Source organism: Zymoseptoria tritici, chromosome 7 (genome assembly GCF_000219625.1).
Source record: "Zymoseptoria tritici IPO323 chromosome 7, whole genome shotgun sequence".
Classification (NCBI taxonomy): Eukaryota; Fungi; Ascomycota; class Dothideomycetes; order Mycosphaerellales; family Mycosphaerellaceae; genus Zymoseptoria; species Zymoseptoria tritici.
The window spans coordinates 2,619,879-2,629,054 of NC_018212.1; positions in this window are offsets into that span (position 1 = coordinate 2,619,879).

Genomic DNA, 9,176 nt, shown 5'->3' on the forward strand with positions numbered 1-9,176 from the left:
TACGATCGTCGATAGTTATCGTCGATAGCTATCCTCTTATCTCGCCGTCTACTAGGGTCTATAGCTTAATTAGAATCGTTATACTCGACGAGGTGGTAGTATAAAGGGCTACCCTCCCCTCCGTACTTACTCGTCCTACTCGTCGTCTCTTCCTCTACTCCCCGGTCCGAGAATAGGCTATCCCCAGCATCGTTATATCGTCCTCTCTAGGCATCGTTATATCGTCCTTATCTCGATACTATCCTGTCCTGCTAGGCCTATATCCTCTTCATCCTCCCGTCTTCCTCTCCCTTCGCCTAGCTCGTCTCCGGTCTCGTCTGTTGCCTTACCGTCTCGCTTTCGAATCTCCTATGTCTACGTCTTCTCCCTCCTCCTCCTCCGCCCTACTCTCGTTAATCTGTTCTCCCTCGTACCGTTCTCGTACCCGAGCCGTCCTCTATAGGCTGTTAAATCTACGTTAGACTCGCTATCCGTGTATTTTTGCTAACAAGGAGCTCGACGACGTAGTGTAGTGCTCTCCCGTCGTAGTAATTCCTGCCTACATTTAGTACTACCCCCTCCTTATCGGGCACCCAGTGGAAAGCGTAACAAAGCTGCACGTAGTAGCGCTAGCGTCGCAGGCTCTTATATCGTAGGACTTCTATGTCTATAGAGGTTTCTACGGTAGCTGTTCTTAAGCGTCGAGTAGGAGGTATAGGCCGCTTACGTGTTCGGCTGCTAGGTTAGCTCTCCGCCTATCCTAGCATTAGGCGAGAAATCCGCCTAGCGGCAAGGTGGGCTGGAAATCCGCCTATCCCGGCATTAGGCGAGAAATCCGCCTAGCGGCAAGGTAGGCTAGAAATCCACCTATCCCGGCATTAGGCGAGAAATCCGCCTAGCGGCAAGGTAGGCTAGAAATCCACCTATCCCGGCATTAGGCGAGAAATCCGCCTAGCGGCAAGGTAGGCTGGAAATCTACCTATCCCGGCATTAGGCGAGAAATCCGCCTACACCCGTAATCCGTAGCCGGCCTGCCCTAGCATCGTCTATATCGTAAGAAGGGTAGACTTTAGCTATAGCTCCGGAAAGCGATATAATCCGCGTTTAGGCGGAGGAGGTAGAGCAGTTCGCAGTGTAGGCTATAGAGGCAATCCTAGCGGAGGAGACGGCGAGGTTATAGTAGAGAGGGAGGAGTCTCAGCGGGAAGTTCAGCGGTGCGCCAATTAGTCCTAGCGACCGGACACGGACCCTCCTTAGTTAATTAACTAAGGCGTAGGGCTTAGAGTTTGCGGTCGACTAATTAGAGGAGCCGGACGGGTCTAGAGCAGGGCTCTTTCGACTAGTGCTCTTGTTAGTGTAGTGGATTTAGTTAGTAGTAGTAGTTAGTACGGTTACCGGTTGGTTTAGTAAGCGATTTATCTGGTAGTACGAGACATATCCTTTACCGGTAACTAGTAGAAATAGTAGAAACGGCGACGGCGAGGTCTAGAAGTGCAGGCTGTAAGGGCTCGATCTACGGAAGTAGCAATCAAGCCGAATGCATCGATTTGCGTCCCTCTTATAAGGCTTCGGATCGATAGTATCGTCGCTGCCAAAAAGTCACATTTTGGCCCCTAAATAATAACTAAGAATAGCACACTTAGCAGTGGAGTTAGTATAGACCTCGCAATCTCTTAGTAGTAGTAGTAAGGGGCTAATGTCTACTAGTAACTATACGAACAAGAGCACTGCTTTCGACAACTCGCTAGACCTCGTCTCCTTCGCGCTTCCTCTTAACTATCGAAAATCCTTCTTAAGGGTCTGCCGACTAGTCGGGGCGAACAGACGAATTCGAGGCTCGTCGTATACTTTTAGAACCCAACTTCTTAACCTTACGACGGGTTCTTTCGAAACTAATACAAGCTCCGAGTGCGGGTTATAACAAGAAGAATTGTCTGTTTTTAATCTTCGATATCGTATATATTAGATCTTCATTCGCCCGCTAGCAGATTTGGATTGTACGAAATCTACGTCGGAGTCTAGGAGATAGAGGAGTTCGGAGCGGAGGAGACGGCGAGGTCGTAGTAGAGAGGGAGGAGTCCGGGTAGGACAGTTCAGCAGTACGCTTCTATGTCTACGTAACCGGACACGGACCTACCTTGGTTAATTAACTAAGACGTAGGGCTCAGAGTTTGCAGTCGACGAATTAGAGGAGCCGGACAGGTCTGGATCGAATCTATACTTGGATAACTCGCTAGACCTTATCTCCTCCGCGCTTCCTCTTTACTATCCTCTTCCGCAGTAGTACTATGTCTTGCTCGGGTGTTGTTAGTTATAGTCGAAACCCGAAAATCCTTCGTAAAGGGTCTGCCGGCAAGTCGGGGTAGTAAGACGAATCCGACGCTTGTCGCATACTTCGAAAACCTTACTTCTAAACCTTGTAACGGTTTCTTTCGCAACAAAGACGGGCTCCGAGACTAGGCAATTACGAGAAGAACTGTTTATTAAAAATCTTCTATGTCGTATCTATAAGAGCTTGTTTTACCCTCGAGCAGACTCGGATTTAACGAAATCCGCGTCGAGGCGGACGAGACGGAGGAGTTCGCCGTACAGGAGATAGAGGCAATTACCGCGGAGGAGGTCGTAGAAGGGAGGGAGGAGTCCAGGTAGGACAGTTCAGTAGTGCGCTTCTATGTCTACGTAACCGGGTACGGACCTACCTTAGTTAATTAACTAAGACGTAGGGCTTAGAGTTTGCGGCCAGCTAATAGGCAGGGGAGGACGTAGCGGCCCTCCCGTCGCGGCCGATTCGTCTACGCGACCGGACACGGACCTACCTTGGTTAATTAACTAAGACGTAGGGCTTAGAGTTTGCAGTCGACGAATTAGAGGAGCCGGACAGGTCTAGATCGAATCTATACTTGGATAACTCGCTAGACCTCATCTCCTCCGCGCTTCCTCTTTACTATCCTCTTCCGCGGCAGTACTATGTCTTGCTCGGGTGTTGTTAGTTATAGTCGAAACCCGAAAATCCTTTATAAAGGGTCTGCCGGCAAGCAGTAAGCTTGTTGTATTGTATCCTTGTTATATTATATTGTATTGTCGTATATACAGCTGTCGTAGATCCTTACCTTAAGGCTAGTGTATTATATTGTCGTGCTGTACGGCTGGATATAATACAGCTGTATCTAGTAATAGTAGGCATAGTTTTAAGGGCTATGTTTATAGTAGTATATTCGGAGGTAGTGTTTTTAGAGGTGTATTCGGAGTCTGCGCCGGTGTTGTTGCACTGCATAAACAGAGTCTGCACCTAAGAAGTTAGCTATTAATCCACTACTCTTATAACTATTGTAACAACACTATTGCTATTAACATAGCCTTATCTTTAGCCTTAACACCCTCGACAGTAGGCTAGCAACTGCTACTACGCAAGGATCGCACCTCCGACTATGTTACGCTCTGTAAGAGCAGCGCTGTATTCGACAAGGCCCTTCAGCCGGACTCCTTTAAGATTAAGGGCACTAAATATACTCGTTGTGCGAACGCACACTACTATTCGACGCTATTGCTTGGTGGATAGCTCGTCGCCGTTAGTAGCTATGCCTCTCACGAATGGCACTCGACTGCCTTTTAGTCCCCCTCATAAGCGATAACCCTAAGCGCTTATTTAGCTCCGGCAGAGATATAATTAACTACCGCCGTTTACAGCTCTATAGCGACATTATCGAGGCTTGTGCGTTCCTTCGCAGTGCATATGGACCTCTAATTAAGACAACAAGAGCCGGAGTAACAACACTAGCATTTAACGACGACGAGGACATTAAGAAGTCTATAGATAGTCAGACAACAAGCTCATTTATGAGCGATACAACAGCCGGCTTTACAACCTTTTGTACTACTTAAGGAGACTTATAAGTAACAGTGGTGGACGATAAGGTCTAAGAGTGTTGTATATAGTAGATATCCACTGTATGTTGCCAAGATATACGTTATATTATATTGTTACTACCCTTATATACAATACAATCTAATATAACAAGCTTACTGCCGGCAAGTCGGGGCAGTAAGACGAATCCGATGCTCGTCGCATACTTCGAAAACCTCACTTCTAAACCTTGTAATAGTTTCTTTCGCAACAAAGACGGGCTCCGAGACCGGGCAATTACGAGAAGAACTGTCTATTAAAAATCTTCTATGTCGTATCTATAAGAGCTTGTTTTACCCTCGAGCAGACTTGGATTTAACGAAATCTGTGTCGAGGCGGACGAGACGGAGGAGTTCGCCGTACAGGAGATAGAGGCAATTACCGCGGAGGAGGTCGTAGAAGGGAGGGAGGAGTCCGGGTAGGACAGTTTAGTAGTGCGCTTCTGGGCCTACGTAACCGGGTACGGACCTACCTTAGTTAATTAACTAAGACGTAGGGCTCAGAGTTTGCGGTCGACGAATTAGAGGAGCTGGACTAGTCCGGATCAAATCTATACTTGGATAACTCGCTAGACCTCATCTCCTCCGCGCTTCCTCTTAACTATCCTGTCCCTCCGTAGCCCTTCCGCCTACGTCCTCGTCGTTTAGAAAGGTCGAAAACGACGAACCCTAGTCGACGTCGGTTACCGCATCGCTAGGCTGCGATAGGATACTCGGATCGTACGTCCGCGGCCCGCTGTCCTCGCTGCCCGAGAATTCAAACTACTACGTTAGCGATAGCTCGCGATACCTGCGCATCTCGAGCTATAGGTTCGCTATGTACGGTTTCGCGGCGGTTCGCGCGCGGTCGTAGTACCTCCACCTCTAGAGTCGCTCGGCCGTCGGCGCAATCTCCGGCCGCACTTGACGGATAAGATAGACCTAGGCGACAAAGACGGGAAGCGGGATAGTGTGCTAGATATAGGACAGATCCCTCCCGAGGTCGATAAGGAGCAGGGCGTTAAGGTTTAGAACCCTTACGAACCTCCTCTAGCGCCTCCCTACCTTAATTATACGCTTAAAGGCGTTCTATTCCGTCCCTAGGCCCTCCCGCACTACGTCCTCTTTTGTAAAGCCGGCGGGGAGTCTGTGTTATGTCTCACACTTCCGAAGAGGTATAAGGCACGGGTTGGTGCTCGTCAGTTTAAGGAACAAGTGTTCTTGCAATGGATGCGAGTGAAGGCGGGAATTCTAATTAGTAAGATTGAACAATAAGTTGTATACGATGTTTAGAAGGAACATCGTTAAGGTCTATATACCTATCGCTGCAAGCGTTGCTCTCTATGCTCTCCGCGCTCTCTCGGGATTAGGGAGAGCAGAGAGATTAAGCTGCTCTCTTATAATCTCTTACTAAGCAGGAGATTAGAGGGATTACTAAGGAGAAGGGTCTCTCGTCTAATAAGGCCGAGGGCACCCTAGTTCTCCTGCTATTCGTGCATGCCCGTAACACTATCCCCCTTCTAGACTAGCTTCGTCCCGAAGCTTTATCTAGTACTACGTTCTTCCTCGTCTGCTTTGTCGTTATTAGAATAACTTCTTGTCCTTTCCCTAACTGCAATCTGTCCGTCTATCTATCCCTATCGGCACACACCCTCCGTCGTCGTAAGAAGGCCGTCTAGATTTTCGAGGAAGGAGACACTGCGATAAAGGCATGCAGCTCGTGCAAAGAGAAGGGCCGAGTTTGTTAGGTACATATCTCGTCGGGTCGGTGTGCGGAGTGCTAGCAGCACAATTTAAAAGGTTGTGACGCGAAGGTTACGGAAAGCGAGTAGAAACGCCTTGCTTCTAAGCGAAGCAGGCTTCTTCTTAAGCTGGACGCAGCAAAGGAGGCGCTAGCTACTGCTTACGCGAAGGAAATGCGTCTTCGCAAGCAACTAGATACTGTAGATCGAAAGGTCGCTAAAGGTCGTGCTCTAGGGGACCGCGTGCTTGTGGAGGAGTGTTCCGAGGAGCAGCCGGTTCCTAGCGATCCGTCCTCCGATCCGCCTCTTGCCTTGTCTCCTTAGACCTAGAGCGCTATAGGCGGCATAGAGGACGCCTTCTAGGACGGGCCTCTTCCTTCGTTCCTAGATACAAATAAAATTCCTACTAGAGGAAGTGGTAGTTTATAATAGTTCGTAATTCTTCCTATTCCGTTAAGGCAGTTGGTGCAGCTGGTTAACGTGTTTAACTAGCGTCCTAGGTTCGATTCCTAGTCTTAGTGTTCGATGTACTTCTACCTATAGCGTAGTTAGAAGTACATTACTTTTTGTAGAATTCTTCGAGGAGTTGTCGACAGTTCGAGAGATTCTCTTTTAGCTCCTAGGTATTCTTAGAATCCGGGTATCCTTTCTATTTAACGAGGTATCGCTAACCTCTCCGTTGTAGGATATTCTCGACTTCGAATTCGTCTTCTTCTTAGACAGCGAAATGAAATGTTTCCTACAAGGGTGTGTTTAGATCCGCTAGTTCGAGGAGTGATACGTAGAATACTAGGTGAACTTTAGCGTTAGGTAGCAGTTCTAGTCTGTAATTGTTTAGTCCTCGTTTCTTAGCAATTAAAAATAGTCCGACTTTAACGTAGTCTAATTTCCTAGTCTTTCTTCTAGTTTTCAGATTTTTCGTTAGAAGGTAAGCCTTATCCCCCTCCTTAAGCTAAGGTGCTATTTTCCGCTTGCTGTTAATAGCCGGGGATATTCTGCGTTGCATCTTAGCAATGCCCTGCTACAGGTGCGTATGCAGTTTCTTTAGGTCTTCCGCTTTGACTAAGGCTCTGTCGGCCTGTGGGTTATCGCGTGGTATATAGAAGAGGTTTGGGTTCTTTCTAAAATTAGCAAAGAACAGTAAGACCTTCGTTATCTCCGACTAGCGGTTGTTTAAAGCTAGTTGTGCTATAGGTAGTAGCGATACCTAGTTGTTTTAAGCATAATTTACGTAGTATCTAAGGTATACTTCTAGTAATTAGTTCATTCTTTCTGTTTGTCTATCCGTCTTAGGGTAGTATAATGTAGACAGTTTGTGCTTAATTCCGATTGTAGCGACTAAGGTCTTCTAGTAGTTACTCGTAAAGAGTTTGTCGCGGTCGGTAGTAAATAATAACGGTATTCTATAGTATCTGATTAGTCGGTTAAGGACGAGGTGTCCGAGTTGTACTACTATTATGGATTCGTTGCACGGAATAAAGTGTGCGTACTTCGTAAGACGATCGATAATAACTAGAATAGAGTCGTATCGTTGTCTATTTGAGGGATCTGTAGAGGGTAGGAGTTTGACAATAAAGTCTATCGTAACTCCGTCCTATAGCTCCTTTGCTAGTTCCTAGAACTAGATGTGTCCGTATTTTGCATGTCGCTCTGCCTTGTTACGTTAGCAGGTGCTACACTATTTGACGTACTAATGCACTTTCCGTCGCATCTACGGGAAGGTAAAGTGTCGTTAGATTAGTTCCGTTATACGCGCAATTCCTAGGTATCTATTCGTTAGTTCGTCGTAGTGCCGTCGTATACACTCCGTCTGCTAGTGCTCTAGCACTTGTCGTTTTCCTTAAGCGATAGGAAATTCTTCCCTGTCGTCGCTCGTAATCCTTAGCATATGGTTAAACTCGAGAACGTTAGCACTAAGGCTGCTATCTGCGTTCTTCTTCAAAATGCTGTGTTTAAGAGGATCCTTTCCTTCTATGTAGTTGTTGTTTGTTTGTTTGTTTGTTTGTTCCATTTACGTCCTTTCGGAGTCTAAGACTATGTAGGACGGCTTTGCTATAAAGGCAAAGCAGTAGATCTAGTTACAATTAGATTTTTCGGTATTCTTTAACCTTAGGGGAGACCCCGTGCCTAAGGTAGAATCTACAAAGCAGAATCTACCGAAGGACTTTAAAAGCAGCGCAAAACAAAGGAAATCCAACGAGTGTCGTACAGCCGGGGCTACAGTGTTATAGCCTAAGGCTACAGAATTTTCGCGCCAAGCTTTTTGCAGAATTTTTAGCGGATCCTTCCGCTTCGCACGCACGCATGCTACAAATTCGAAACGCAGTGCAAAAGCAGTATAAAAGCAGAAGCAGCAGAAGCAGCTGTCTAACTCGCTGCCTTCTCTTATCCTTAATATGCCTTTGTAGAACTATATGCCGCTTCCAAACGTATACAGCTACGCAGGTTAATCGCAGAGTTATAGATTCTACTAACTGTTCCAGCTCTTTAAAGTGTTTCGGTTCGGATTTCGAGGAGGTGCGCGTATAGGGCAGAGTAGATTGCTTCTTCTTCTTCTTCTTCTTCTTGTTTGTAGCGTTTGTAGCGTAGAGGGCGTTCGAATCGTACTGTTGTTCTATAGCTTATGTTTTAATAGGAGGCGTACCTCTAGGTCGTGTTGTTGTTGTTATTGTAAGGGAAGAGGGATCGACGGCCTCTCCAATCCTCCGGAGGAAACTTAGCTCTACAACGACGGTATCGTCGCAGGTTCGTAGCCGGCACCACGTACAGGTGTTCCTCGTCGCCGACCCCTTCTATATAGTTACTTCTTCGGCTAAGCGCGTCTGCCCGTCTATTGTCTTTGCCTAGAGTATATCGGATCTCGAATTTGTATTGTCCGAGGAGCTTAGACTAACAAGTCTGTCGTCGGTTTAAAACCTTAGTAGTCGTAAAGGTAACGAGGTTCTTGTAGTCCGTAAGGATAATTAGTCTAGGCGCTCCTTCGATATATACTCTCTAGTGCTGTAATGCGGCTACGATAGCAAGTAACTCCTTATTATAGATGTCGTAATTCTGTTCCGCAGGTAACATCTTGCGTAAGTAGTACGCAATTAGATAGCGCTTACTATTTCGCTCTTGCGTTATACAGGCTCCGATAGCTATATCTAACGCGTCTGTTTCGATTTAGAGTAGTAGGGAAGGGTTATACATTTAGAGTGTTAGTGCTTGCGAGCATATGTCCTTTAACAGCTTAAATGCCTTTTTCTGTCCCGTATCCCATTTAAACGCTTCGTCCTTTCTTATAAGCTTAGTAAGTAGCATCGCGATTTTCGAGTAGTTGGCGATGAACTTTCGGTTGTAGTTTGCCAAGCCTAAGAAGGATTGTACGTCCTTAACGTTCTGTGGTTAAGGCCATTCCCGGATCGATTCTGTCTTTGCGGGGTCGATGCTGATTCCTTATGTTCCTATAATAAAGCCTAGGAACTTGACTTCCTTCTTATGGAACTCGCACTTCTTTAGTGCGGTCTTAAAGTTAGTCCTAGATAGTCGGCGGAAGACTTCTTTAACATCCTTTACGTAATCGGCCAGCGACCC